Source organism: Lepisma saccharinum, chromosome 2 (assembly GCF_977018435.1).
Source record: "Lepisma saccharinum chromosome 2, izLepSacc3.1, whole genome shotgun sequence".
Classification (NCBI taxonomy): Eukaryota; Metazoa; Arthropoda; class Insecta; order Zygentoma; family Lepismatidae; genus Lepisma; species Lepisma saccharinum.
In genome coordinates this window covers 46702280-46717892 of record NC_139230.1, presented here as the reverse complement: position 1 = coordinate 46717892, position 15613 = coordinate 46702280, and positions in this window count along the sequence as shown.

Sequence of the window (15613 nt, the reverse complement as noted above, 5' to 3'; positions counted from 1 at the left end):
TATGGAAAAGATTGATCTAGAAATCTTTTATGAAACACACTTACAGAAGCTCCAGAATCGATCTCAAAATTAACTAATTTACCATCACAATTCAAATCAATTCTACATTTGTCAACATTATGCAAAGTTCCAGCTACAGAGTTAAATTCAAATTGCCGTTCTTTAGTAGAACCATACTTGTACAACGGTAAGTGGAAAGTGTGCAAGGGCTCACATGAAATTAACAATTCTTGATGTTCATTTTCTGTATTAGACTCAATAGAATATTTACATTGTTTCGAAAGTACACCAAGAGACAGATTACTTAAGCAACTGTTAGATTCAGTGGATTTAAATTGTAGACTTGATAAGTTTTTATCTGTCGGTTTATTAAGAAATCTACAAAATTTCTGAATATGTCCTAAGAATTCACAATAATTACATCTAACTTGCTTTAAATAACATTTACCTTTTTCATGCATCTTTCCACATTTATAACAAATCCTTTGTCTTGAAGTTCCAGGTTTCTCATTAACTCTGCTCTGTTCAGTCTGATTATTAAAGTTAGTTTTCCTATTGGAGAAAGCTTGGAAAGGTTTAGACTTGCTTTCATGAAGCTTATGTACATTATAATCAGTAGCAAAACCTTCTTTTTGATGGAATAGCCATACATCTTTCTCAACCATTTCCATATTCACGGCAATGTTGCAAGCTTTAAGAAAGGAAACGTCGCCTTCTGATAACAATTTCTTTCTTGTAACTTCACTGTTAACGCCAAACACCAGCTGATCTATTAGCATATCATTTAAGAATGTTCCAAAGTTACACTTAGTAGCTGCATGTTTAAGAGAAACTCAGCTGCGTAGTGTCCACGTAAGGCTTGTAAGTCCACTTTACAAGCTGAAATTATTGAAGAAAACGTATTTCATTCCCGTATTTATCACTTGAACACACAAAGCAATATCAGACTTCAAGTAGAACTTTTAACGAAACAATTGAGGACTTGTTTTGATTTGAGTTGTTTCTCAGTAAGGCTTCTTCAGAGGACTTACATGAGGGTGAATGGAAGAAATGATTTGGATTCGCCCATGGCGGGTGTGTTTGCTTACGTAGTATCTTATCAACCAATGACAGGGCGCCCCAATTCTCACGCACTGTAAGGCGCATTACGAGTTGGTGCTATCTGGCGAGATTTCTGTCCCCGCTGCGTCTGTTTGCACGGTCGGAAGAGAAAACCAAGAAAATCGACTCCCGTGTTGTTTCAACAATGCTTGAAGGGAGGTGTAGCTAACATAAGGGTGTCATTTTAAATGTGTAAACTAACTATTAAGTTCACAAAGAGATGTTTTAATGTTGGATATTAACTTCATTAGAAGCAGCGAAGTTAAAGATAAAAGAGGAATGTCTGGCAATTCTAGATCTGGCAGTGCCCGCAAAATTAGGTCCGTGCATCCCAGTTGCCCGTAATGTTAAAAACATGCACGTAATACTTAGCGTTATGATTTACAGATTTTTTTTTACCCTTTCCTTTGACTAAGTTACTTGATATGCTTTTCAAAATGTGCGCAAATATCGTAGCCATGATAATGAGTAATATTTTTGAATGCATTTGCATTTGCAAATTGTATCTTACGCATTTCCCACAAATGGCTTTTTAGTGAAAGAAAAAGAAGAATAAGAATAAAAATATGACATGAACTGTCCAGAAGAAGAGTTTGTGTGCTTAACTAAGCTGTATGCGAAATTTGTCAATTGCTACCAGTTGAAAGTTGAGCTACAGGTAATTTATTCTGAAGCCGAATATCGAGTAAAGAGTGTGTTTGAACTTCATGAGTACCTGCGTACTACCCATTTGAATGAAGCTGTTGAACAAGTGTACAAACTAACAGAATTCTTCCTCACTGTTCCTGCCTCAAGCTCGTCTGTGGAAAAATAGTTTTCTGTACTGAAGAGGATTCACACATTTCAATGCAGCACACAGACTCAGGCAAGGAAATCTGACTTGGGACTGATATCCATTGAAAAGGAGCTGCTAAAGACATTGACCAGAAACTCCCGATTCTACGACGACGTGATTGAGGTGTTCAGACTAAAGGATCATCGGATCGAGTTACAGTATAAATGAGAATTTTCATTAAGTAATACATACATATGCTATTATTGTTAACATAGAGTGTGTGCATTTTATGTTTGAAATTGAGTATGCCATGCATGACTTATATTCAAATAGATTCTATTTAGTTAAAATATCTTTGGGTTTTCTTTATCCAATATTCAGATCAGGTTTATCTAAGGAAGCCTTACACCTTTCATAGAATCACGCTACGCCACTGGAGAAACTATATATTCAGACACAGGTTGACCTAATTCTTGCTTCAGAAGATGAAAATGGTATCTTTCTGCGACTACATTATGCTTCGGTTGAAAATGATTGAACAATACATCTTTTATTACTTCGTATGTTTTACTAGCAACAGAATCTGGAGTAACTAAATCCCTTAAAACGTCATATAGATTTCCTCCACAGAATGCAATAAAATTATTAATTTGCTTTTCCTTTGGAATACCATTAGCAACACAAATCTGTTCAAACTGCTCCCAATACAAATAAATATTACCTTTATCCACATCGAAAGGTTCCAGAATCTGTTCTTGAATCCCATACATAGTCGCCAAATTGTTGTATTACCAACCACGGTAATATGATATAATAAATCATGTGGGTTCGATTTTATACAAAATAATCATTTAATCCATAACTTAGAATATACAACATGGCTAACTCCATGCTTGACAAACCAAAACAACAAAACAATTGAACATCTATATTCAAAGATATAATAACATCATAGATGTTTCACAATCTAGCTACTGCAGGAAGTGTACCAGTTATCAGTAGTCACATTTCTATTGGTACTGAAAATTGGTTTACACAGCCTTATTATAGCCTGCGTAGGTAAAGAAAGCTTTTTCTCGTCTTCACGTAACTCTAGTCCATCTGTTCCTTTGCCACAATAGAGGTAAGTATTGTAAATGTAATGTGTTCTGGCATCAGCTAGACACTGAAGTTTTAGTCCATACTTTGCTGGTTTTGAAGTTATGTACATTTAGAAATGGCAATGCCCCCTGAAAGCAACTAGCATCTGATCCAAAGTTGCATTAGCACCAAGCGAATAGCAAGCTTGAGAATTGGCATTGAATTCACTCAGAACTTGTGAAATTGCTGCTGCAGGATCATGCACTTTCTGTTCAGATCTGCTTTCAGGGTTGTCAAATCTCATACAATTCAGAAGCACTGCAAATCTAGCTGATGACATGGTTACTCAAAATATGTCTCGACCTGTTCCGTCTGTAGCAAAGAGAGATTGTAGGTCTTCATTGTTTGATTTGAAAATTGCACTGTAAATGAGAAGGGCATGGAAGTTTTTCAGTCCTGTAAGGGTGTGATTTGAGCTCAACTCTGTCAGAATTGACGTATTTCCTTCCAACATTTTCAATTTTTTTGTTTGTCCATTTTAGCAAATTTTTTGCATAGTGTCCGTGATAATGTAACCCCATGCATCAACTGGATCTACTCTGTTTTTACTTCTTAGCTCGGGACTCAACACAGGAAGTTTCACTTTATTATGTTCCGGGACTCGAACATTTCTTGTAGGCTCCACTGCAGACCACTTGAATCTATTTCTACCATAGAAATATTTGTTAGTTACGGTATCAGGTCCACTGCTTTCATTGTCTTCATTGCTTTGAACAGACACACATGAATCGGTATCATGATCGCTTTGAATATATTCTCCGTCCTCTGTATTGGAAAATTCAAAGTCTGGCATGTCACTTGAAATCTCGGCAAGCATATTTACAAGTTTCTGTTTGAAGTTTGGATCACTTCCCCTCATTCAAGAGGGGCCCACACCACCTGACATATTTCACGCTTAACTAACGGTATGATACAAACACAGTTGTGAGGTCCGTGGGATGCAGTATATAAATAGAACACCACAGAAGCAGATAATGCAACTTTTCCCTTCACGCTTTCGCAGGACACTGAACTTGGGGAAGGTACTGAGAGAAAGGTAGCCTCAAGGTCAAAACTAATGGTGGGGTTAAAAAAAATGAAACGCTGCGGTTCATGGGACATCACAACTGTAGTTGAGGGTTCAATGGAATGACATAGTAATAAGACCAGTTTTCTTGTGACAAAAAGTGGTGTGTTAAGTGTTTGTTTATATGTCCTTACACCTTATATGTACCCATGAATTACATGTTCGAGTTGTATTTAAAACTCATAAGAAATGTATTTTGCATTAGAGAGAGAAATAGAATTTAAAAAAAAAAATCTATCCAACAATATGTACTAAAGTTTATGTCAACGTAGGATCCGAGGACTTCAAGTTCTGTCAGTCGCGGGGATTCCTAGGTCAGTTGTGAACATGGGGTCAGTCAGAGTTCCTTCGTGCCAAAGTCGTTTCTGCTTGTAATTGTTGCCACCTATGAATCGGAACTTTGTCAGCGTCATCAGGCTCTTCAGTCTGAGTGGCAACAGACATATTGGAATGGAAAATTACCATCTTAAATGCGATGAAACCTGTAAAACATCCACAGATGTTTATTCGGTGATGGTCCTTCTGATAAAACATCAATATTCTCAAAATTCTATGAACGGACTGTGATTGTAATACTTCAAAAACCAAACTTGCTCTGCAACACAAGAAAAATGCTTCATTAAGCAATCAATGTGACTTTGTTAAGTTTTTAAGTTCAGCATGGCACAATATTTTCAATAATGCTGATAGAATAAATAAAACCACAAGAATATAATTATTCTCTAGATGTTTAAATATACAGGGTGGCACACAAAATGATACCCCATTTGTTTTTAGTGTAAAAACTTTAGTAAGCAACATTTTTTTAAAAAAAACATACATTGCAGTGAACATAGCAATGTGGAAAAATGTTTCAATGCAAAACATGCTCAATATGACCACCATTGCACTGCACAACTGTAGTCAAACGAACAGTTAGGTTATTGATCACCCTCTGACACATGTCTTCTGTAATTTCAGTGAAAGCTTGCATAATTAATGTTCTCAAATCCATGAGATTTTCTGGATGTTTTGGTAAAATCCTTTCCTTCAGGAATCCCCACAGGAAATAGTCACAGGGATTAAGGTCTGGACTATTGGGAGGCCAATACTGACCACAAATAAAGCGTTCTGGAAACCTGTTTGAAATGACGTGGAAGTTGAAGATCTCGTGCAAGAAATCCAAAACCACATTGGCAGTATGCGGTCTTGCACCATCCTGCATAAACCATTGTGTGTTAAATGGCAAATCCTTCACAAGAAGCTGAGGAATAAATTGATTACGAAGCATGTCCAGGAAACGCACACTCTTAACATTTTCATTGAAAAAGAATGGTCCAATGAGTCCATGCGTTGAAATAGCGGCCCACACTGTAATTCTGGGAGAATGGCTTTCCTTTTGATGGAGTCTTGCGGATTGTCGATAGCCCAAAATCGCATATTTTATCTATTCACCACTCCATCCAAGTGAAAGTGAGCCTCATCCGAAAAGTGTGATATCATTGAATAGCTTTCTTTCACTTAATAAACGCGTATTTTTCGTTTTCCGATTCAATGTGTATTTCTCACGATATGTGACCATTCCGGGACTTTTGGACCACCCAGTATATATACATATATATATTATTTAATACAATATATAAAGCTGGTATGAGTTTTCAAAAGTTTGGCACACTTTTTTTAAAAAATGTTTTGTTCTTTATTTTTGTAAGAATATCATTCCGTGAGGAATTCAATAACAGCGCATTGTTTCAAGCGCACGTCTATGTATGTCACCATTTTACTCACTATTGTGTGCATTCGTGATGTTGCAGGCAAATGCAGCTAGATGTCGCAACAGTCAGTGAATCAGCGATTATTCTCACACCAATTTTGCATGTCTCTGAGCAGTGTTGCCAGAGTTATTGCATTGGAGGCAAACTTTTCAAAACGCCCACGTATTATAAATAGAAGCAGATATCTTGCTTTGGCAAGTCACAGACAGCAGTGTATACTCTGGGTCATCTAGGTAATTGGAGACAGGCTATTATTTTTAAAAGAGTGTTTTTTTTATTTTTTATTTCTTCGCAATATTCTTTGGAACCAATTTTTGGTTCATACATTTCTTTGCTTCTTTGCTTTGCAAACATTTGCCACTGAATGTCCGAGAAGCTTTCTCCAGCTGGTGGGATCTCAACAGGGTGAGATTACATGGGCTCCCTTTAAATCCCTTGATGGGGTGGAGGGGAGAAGGGAAGAAAACACTACTTCTCAGGCCTGCTAATTCCGTGGCCAGTGTTTCCTCCTTCTTGAGAGAGTCCACGGGTCGCACTCTCCACCCCAGAGCATTTTACCGTTCTCTCGGTTGGTGCCCTCTTCTGCCATTCTTCCCCGATGGCCTTTGTATTGTAGGAGCTGTATTGTTTACGACAGGGAAATTTCTCAGGAATAGGAATTCTGGATTCACAAATTATGTACTGAGAAGGGAAGTAGCAAAAATACATCTGAAAGTGCGTGAGAAACAGGGATATCTGAATAACATTTCTAAACCAATTCCATGTTAATTCTCATTTTATATTTGCTTCTGTCTTCCTCATCTCTGCTATTTCAACAGAATTTGTTAAAGGTAAAAAAGCTTATGCATTGAAGATGAAGATAATTCAATAAATTAAAATTTAAACTTAAAAATCAATAAATTACGCCGACCTCCATGGTGGAGTGCTTAGCAGATCTGCCTACGATGCCAGAGGTTCAGTTTTCGAATACCAGTCTGGACATGGGTGTTTTTTTTTTGTAAATGTCACTTCTTCAATTTCATCATATCATCACTCATTGGGATTAGCCAAAAGTGGCAGAAAACTCAATCAATCCAACAGCATGAAATATTTCACTAGCACATTCATTTCATATTTTATGTTATAAGTTTTTTTTATAGGTTTACTATACTTTCTTGTCTAATTATTTGAAATTCTAAATGTAGATTAACTGCAATCACAACAATTAATCGATAGTGGTCGCAACAATAAGGTAAAATTTTCCACACATATACAGAAGGTAGGCACAGCACAGAGCAGCCAGAGCCAGTAGGACGAAAGTACTGTATGTGGACTTTCAAAGACGATAGTTGGTGTGAGTGAGTGTTTATATGGCACCAAAAATTCCAGTCTTTTGGGAGGGGTACATCTGTGCCTTTCCGACGTTGGTTATAGTTATAGCCAGATAATTAAACAGTACCACAGGAAAGCATTCCATGTGTCAAAGAAGGGCATCAATGCAGTGTTGAAGCGCCATAAAGCTTGCACCATACCTGTTGCTGGAACCAGTCAAAGTGGGCCTCGGACATATCAGAAGCCCAAGCGTTCCTCTGATGTTGTGCAGAAAGTGAGATCCTTGGTGCAAAGTGAAAACCCTGCAATGCAAAGAGTGATTGCACACACAGTGCAATGTTTCCCTGCAACTGTGAATTGCATCATAGCCCAAGATTTACAACTTGTGCGGAAGCACAAGGCTCAAGTTCGTAAGTTACTTGCCTCACATGTCCAGGAGAGGAAGACCAACAGTCGGAAGCTCTACAAACGCTATCTGGCAGGGGACCGCTGGAAGTATGTGGTGTCCCTGGATGAAGCATGGGTGTATCTGTCGAGATGTGGTAAAAAAAGGGCCATCTACTATCGCCCATGTGATGCAAGAAGTCGATCTGAGTGGGTACGTGAATGTGCTGAAAGTTTTCCACGTGGGTTCATGGTTGGTGGTTACTGCCATAATGGCAAACTTCCACTGCGCAAAGTGGAAAAAAAGGCTAAAATAAATGCAGTCTATTACCAGACGAATATTTTGGAGCCACTTTACAGATATGATATTCCTTCTCTCTATGGCAGCGACACATCTCGTGTTGTCATCCACCAGCACAAGGCTTCCAGTCATACGGCAAAGTCCACGCAGGCATACATGGATCAGATGGCACGTGAAACGGGCATTCATGCAATCCAGTTTACAGACATCCCTGTGAAATCCCCCGATGCCTCTTCCATGGATTTTTGTGGGTTTCCGTTGTTGAAACCAGCCTTGGGAAGCAGACGTGCCTGCACAATTGAGGGTCTTTGGAAAGCTTGTCAGGAGGAATATGATCGTTTGGACCAATGTGTTCTTCAACGCAGTCTCCTCCAATGGAAACTCCGCTGCAGGGCCATTGCTGCAAGACAGGGTATCACGTGGAGCACCACCACTCGTGACGTCACAGTTTTTCTTAAGGTGAGGTGGGTTCTAACTTTGTTACCATGGTGGTTAGCACATTGTGCTGCAATGCCAAGGGCCCCGGGTTCGAATCCCACTCAGGCTTGTTTGTTTTCGAATGTCCATTCATCAATGTCACGATTTCATCACCCATCCCCATCTTGGCAAATTAGCCAAGAGGCACAAAACGAGAAGTAAAATAAACTAAATCAATCACTCAATTAAACCAACTCACTGGCTCAATGATAGTTTGTCTGCATGCAGGAAATGACTGCCAAAATTGTAATGGATACAGTTTAAATAATGATTAATATTTCTCATCTATTCTCAACCACCTCATTAGAGCTGTTGCTCTTCTTGTGCATGCATGTTTTAGAATTATTTAAATTCATTGTTTAGTTCTTTCTTTTTAATTTTCTTATTTGCTTTTGTTGGATTTAATTAGTTTTCATTCAAAATGATTCTATTTTTGTAGCTGGTAACAGAAAAGGATGCAGAAATAAGCAAGTTGCAAGAGGATTTACACCAATCCCAGAAGAAGGTTGTAAGTATCTGTTTATTGGTGTCTAGTCTGTATAAACTGTCTGGCTGCCTTAGCTGAGACCATGGAAGGAAGTGCACATGTGCAAACTGGAGGTGTTCATTGGCAAAATAGGAGTGACAACATTTTGGGCAGGAAGCAGGTTCTATGTAAATTGTTTGCTGTGGAAACCACAATGAAGTTTCAAACATAGTAGAACCTAACATCGCCGCCAAAATACATATTACGTAGAGATGTTTATGAATTATGTAGAGGTACAGAATGAAATAAATAGCCATTCATATACTATATAAGTAAACAGAGCATATCAGGAAAGTATTCACATTAGTAGATAAACTTGCTTGCAAACCAGTAACTTTATTTTGGATCATTCAATTAAATTGATCTTCATAGTAAATTTTACAAGTAGCACAAATGTACACAGTAGTAATCAGGATAGTATTCACTAATAATAGTATTATAAATGTAATATAGAAAATGCAGTAACTGAATGGTTTGTGGCATTGTCTAGTATTATATCGAGTCCGTATTGTAGAATGTGCAACAGGGACCAAAACGTCACAGTTTTCTTTGTTCCACTTTGAAATGGTTTGTTTGTAGGATACATCACAAACACAACACAGCAAGCAGTAATAAACACAACAAGCGAATTCATACAAGCAAAATGCCACAGGGTGTTTTGATGAGTGTTCTACCTGCTTCCCCTCTCACGTTTAGAATTGTATTTTCCAGCAAGTTTCGTTTCCCTCGACCGGACTGTAGAATGATTTTTCTTCAATTGAGTGAAATTACTTATTATCTGGACATAATTATATATTTTCTTATCATTTTTAAATCACAATATTTGTTGTCATGTCAAAGTCACAATTCATATGAAACACATTTTTTTAACACCCATCTCACTTCTTGGTATCATCAGCAGGCATGTTCGAAGGAGCTACTCCAGCAATCTTTTTGACCAACTCATCAATTTCAGGTAGAGACTGCTGCCAACAGGAAAATGGAAGATTTCTGTTTCAACTTCCACATCCCCTTCCACAAACCCACTGGCAGCTGTATTAGTCGAGAGGCCATAGTTTTATGTACTCCAGTCTTATCAGTTATCACCACTGAGGGATGGTTTCCCCTGATTCTCTTTTATTTCACCTGAGGAACTCAGGGGAGAAAGTTCTTTATGTTCTTTGTATTTACACCACAATTTTTTACATGTTAATTTATTTATAATATGGTATAAAATTTTATTATTTATGAAATGAGAATGTATTATGTATGCAGACAAATAATACTTGCAAATGTTATTTCCTTTTTTTCCAAATATGGAAGTTATAATGATTAAATAACAATAATATTTCACTCTCCTATTTTAATAGTGTTTTGAATATACAAGGGTCGTTCAAGGTTGACCGGGATTTTCATACGTAAAAAATCGATGAATAGCCAGATCATGATGAAACGTGTGGGTGACGTAATGTATTCCTTCGCGAGTAACTAGCGCCCGGCATGATGTATTTCGCGCATGCGCAGCAGTTGCAGCGAACATGGCGGCAAGCAGTGTGTCTGTGGCTGTGGAGCAGCGGTGTGTAATCAAATTTCTCGTGAAGGAGAAAGTGAAACCAGCTGAGATTTTCAGACGATTGCAAGCACAGTATGGTGAACAAACGATGTCGCGGACAAGAGTGTACGAATGGTGTGAGCAGTTTCGCGAAGGACGGGAGCTGGTGACAAATGAAGCGCATGGACACATTCGCCCGACTGCAGTCATGCCAGTGAATATCGCACGTGTTGAGCAAATGATTCTTGAGAACCGGCGAGTAACAGTGCGGGATATTGCTGCCGAGGTGAATATCAGTGTCGGGAGTGTTGAGACAATCATTCACGACCACTTACGCTTTGGCAAAATCTGTGTAAGGTGGGTTCCCCGCCAGCTGACATTCGATCAGAAGTGGACACGCAGGACGGTTTGTGAACAGCTTCTGAATCGGTTTCGAGCAGAAGGTGATGAATTGTTGCAATCCATCATCACGTGTGATGAAACATGGTTGCACAATTCAACCCCAGAGACCAAAAGATGCAGCATGGAGTGGCGGCTTAAAGGTTCCCGGCCCCCCCAAGAAAAGCAAAACGCAGCTGTCCCCTGGAAAGATCATGGCAAGTGTCTTCTGGGACATGAAGGGCGTTATCCATGTGGATTTTCTGGACAAAGGGAGCACGATTAATGCCCAGTATTACTCCACATTGTTGAGTGGTGCTGTACGAAAGTCCATTCGCAAGAAAAGACCTGGGATGTTGTCTGGAAATGTCATTCTTCTCCATGACAATGCCCGCCCTCACACGGCCAATGTGACAACAACAACTCTGGCCGACATGCGCTGGGAAGTTCTGCCCCATCCCACCTACAGTCCGGATTTAGCCCCCAGTGATTATCATTTGTTTGCACCCCTTAAAGACCATCTGGGAGGGAAGAAATTCACGACAGACGAAGCACTGCGGAGCGATGTCCTCCAGTGGCTACGACAACAACCAAGTTCTTTCTACGCCAAAGGAATTCTGGAGCTGCCAGAACGATGGCAACGGTGCCTCGGCGCGCACGGAGAATACTTTGAAAAACTGACATAGTTTGGTGTTTCTTCTGCAACCTATTTCCTCTGCAGAAATAAAAGTCCCGGTTAACCTTGAACGACCCTTGTACGTATCATCACAATTAAATCTATACAGTTGAAAAAGTATTGTGATGTGGTAAAATGCAATATAGTAAAGGGCGATAAAGTGATAACAAAAGATATGTTCTTTTCTTTCATTTTTGTAATACTCACAACAATATTAATTTTGCTTCTTGAGTTCTGGGATACGTTTTTCATTGAAAAATTATTCTATGATTTCACTGCTTGATTGATATTTTGATTCAAGTCCACTTTATGCACAGTAAGGCTAATCGGGACTGGACCTACAGTTTAAAGTGGGATCCAAACCACTTGTGCCCCACCGGGTATCGAACCCGGGACCCCTTGATTACAAGGCGACGATGCTACCACTGCGCCATCGGGGAGGCCCTATATGATTTCACTGCAAAGTGCATCACAAAGTATATACAACACATGCAAACTTGCATGCCAAAACAAGTACAAATCTTAGCTTTTCAAATTGTTTCATTAGAGGCTAAGAGATACGTATATTCAAAACACTACTAAAAGGCAAAGGGAGTTGGAACTCTGACAGAAAACAAGGGTGTACCTGAGATCCCACAGGTAGCAGCCCCAGAACCCAGGTGTAGGCTGTGACAGGCCCAATTAGCCAACAGCTGAAAACATTAAAAATTCTAGAAAAGAAAGAAGCAAGCCAGACTGGATATTGGAGACAAGGCAGGCGGTGAATAGGGATATTGAATATTTGAACACTGACAGGAGGACTGAAGAAATTGTGGATCTAATGGAGAGATCATCTTTAAAATGAGTGAAATGAAATGGAAAGGGAGTGAGGAAATGAAATTGAAGAAAGACTATGTACTGTACTGGCCAGGTACTGAAGAGGGCAGGAGAAGTGGGTTTGGATTTGTGGTCAGAAATTGAATAAGTGGGGAAGTAGAAAGGGTAAATTACAGAATAATAAAACTAGAAATGAATGTAAGAGGAAAAGTAACAGAAATAATTCAAGTGTATGCCCCACAAACAGGATGTACAAAAGAGGTGGGGGGATGGGAAGGGCGTGTAGGAAAGGAATGGCAAATTGTGATGGGTGATTTTAGTGCACAAGTTGGGAGAGACAGGAAGGGCTATACAGAAATACTTGGAGCAGATGGATGGGGACAGAGGAATGAGGAGCAAAGGAGGCTACTGGACCTTTGTAAAACAAATGGACTGTTAGTAGGTAATAGCTGGTTTAAGAGGAAATATGACAGCCATAAAATTATAATATACAGTTGAACAAAATGAACAAAAGTCTGTAATAGATTCTGTATATTGGTAAACAAGGAAGTAAAGAAGATAATGAACATTAAAGTAATACCCAGTGAGAACTTAGACAGTCAACACAGGCTACTACTAGCAGATGTGAGGAGATGGAAAATAAGAGATAGAAGAGAGCAACAAGAGAGAAGGATAATAGTATAGAAACTGAAGGATAAGATGATAGAAGAGAAATATCAAGAAACATTGTGAACTAAAGTGCCAAGAGATGAACCCAAAGGAGTAGAAACAGAATGGACAAGATTTAAAACAGAATTAGTAGAGGTAGCCGAAAAGGTATGTGGAAGGAGAAGCAAGAGAAGAAGAAGTAAACACCATGGTGGAATGAAAGAACTCGAGAGACAGTGAAAAACAAAAATGATGCATTTAGAAAATGGTTTAACGTTAAATTACAAAATGCACGAAAAGAATGAAAGAGGCAAGAAGAGTGTTAAAGGAGGAAAAAGAAAGTGGATGGAAGATGGGCCAAAGTGCTAGAAGTAGATGCAGATGGGAACAAGAAATTTAGGAGAGTGAGAGAAAGGAGAAGAGAGAAGAGGCAGCTGTAAGCTAATGGATGAAAGGGAAACATTGTAGAAGAGGATGAGAAATAAGGAGAATGTTGAGAAATAATTTCAAGAAATTTCTGAACGTGAAAAAAAAGGAGAGGAACATGAAGAAGTGAAGGAAAATGAAACCAGAAAGGCAAAAATGAATCTCACATGGAAAGAAGTGGAGGAAGCACTGAAGAGATTGAAGAGAGGTAGAGCACCTGGAGTAGATGAAGTGAGAGTGGAAATGATACTAGAAGCAGGAATGATCGGTGTGCAGTAGCTGTACAGTGTGTTGTGTGTTGAAAACCATGTAGCAAGAGAGAGAAATGCAAAGAGATTGGACAAAGGGACTAATAGTTCCCATATTGAAGAGGGGGGACACAAAGGAATGCAAGAACTACAGATGAATAACACCAATGTGCCACTCAGCAAAGGTGTATGAGAAAATATTAGAGAAAATAATAAGGTAACGGAGCTGAACATGAGAGAGGAACAGTATGGATTTAGAAGAATCAGATCAACAGTAGATCTGATATTCACCATAAGGAAACTACAGGAAAGGCACTAGGAGTTTGGAAATGATTTGATTATGGCATTCCTAGATATGGAAAAGGTATATGATAGCATGGATAGAAGAAGATTTGGAAGGCTCTAAGAGAGAAAGGTGTGGAGGAAGAGATAGTGTGTAGAGTGCAGAGCACATACAAGGAAAACCGGAGCTGTGTGAAGACACCAGTGGGAAGAACAAAGTGGTTCAGTATATGTAATAGACTAAAACAGGGAAGTGCTTTTTCCCCACTGCTCTTCATAATTACAATGGATGCAATTAACGAACAGGTGGGGAAGAAGATAGGAGAGGAAGAGATGAAGACCCTGCTGTTCGCTGATGACTTAGTAATATGGGGAAACAGGGAAGAAGAAGTACAGAGACAGCTTGATAGTTGGAATGAGGAAATTCGAAGAGCAGGAATGAGTACAGAAAAGAGTGAGGTGCTAATAACAACAAGAAAGAGAGCCAGAAATATACCAAGAATAAAGATGGGCATGGAAGAGTTGAGGGGTAGTGGAGAGCTTCAAATATTTAGGAAGCATAATTGAGAGAAGTGGAAGAATAGATGAGGAAGTAAACAGAAGAGGACAAATGGGTGGTGGACTCGAAGACTAATATGATTGATTGATTGATTGATTGAATTGGTGTTTTAAGTTCACTTTATGCACAGTAAGGCTAATCGGGACTATACCTACCGTGTAAAGTGGAATCCGAACCACTATGTGACTCCACTGGGTATCGAATCTGGGACCCCTTGATCACAAGGTCATAACGCTACCACTGCACCATCAAGGAGGGCTCGAATACTAATATGGAACAGGGATGGATGTACCTATCAAATGCAATGTTGTTTTCTGAGTATCCATTCTGTCCGAACACAGAACAAGGAATCTGTATTTCCTCTGGTAGATGCTCAATGTCACTGAAGGAGATCGCCTTATGGAACAAAGTAGAGAGTACTGTAGCTCAATGAGATGAATGATGAAACCTATTGACATTAAGATGTGATCAATGTGAGTCATTTTTCAGTATACACTGCATCCCAGAATTCCATCTGGCTTGTGTTTGATGAGAATATCCAAGAATGGAAGGCTGTTATTCTTCTCTGCCTCCATGGCGAACCTGGTGGTGCTGCTTGTTTAGGAATGATTGAAGAGTGTCTTCACCATACAGTGACATAGTGAAGATACCATCAATGTATCTACCCAGTATAAAAGCAGACGTTTTACTGGATATGTGCACAGTGTTTTGTGCTGATTTTTTCCCCCCATGAAACAATTGGCTACAGCAGACAAAAGTGGAAACCCCATTGCCATTATATAAATTTGTTCATAGTATTGTCCCCGTAGCTGAAGTAGGTAGACATCAGTGTGTTTGAATAGTCTGATGATTCCCAGCATAAAGTGATGTTCTAGTAACTCCAGTGAATCTTGAAATGGATACTTTGGTAGGAGAGTGACAGTACGTTGAAGCTGACTACAATGTCATTGGTGATTTTCTGATGTGCTGCAGTATCTTGATGACTTATGTGGAGTTTTCACATGATGTGATTCACAAGTGATTCCACCTGGGCAGTCAGGAATTTGGCGAGTTGGTATGTTGGGCATTCAATGGTGTTGACAACCATTCAGAACCCTCCCCCCCCCCCCCCCGTATCGACCACTTCTGGTGAAAACAACACGTGTTGAGTTTCATATAGCCCTTGCCAAGACACATTGTTTGATGCAGAAATCTATTGCGTAACCACGTACATA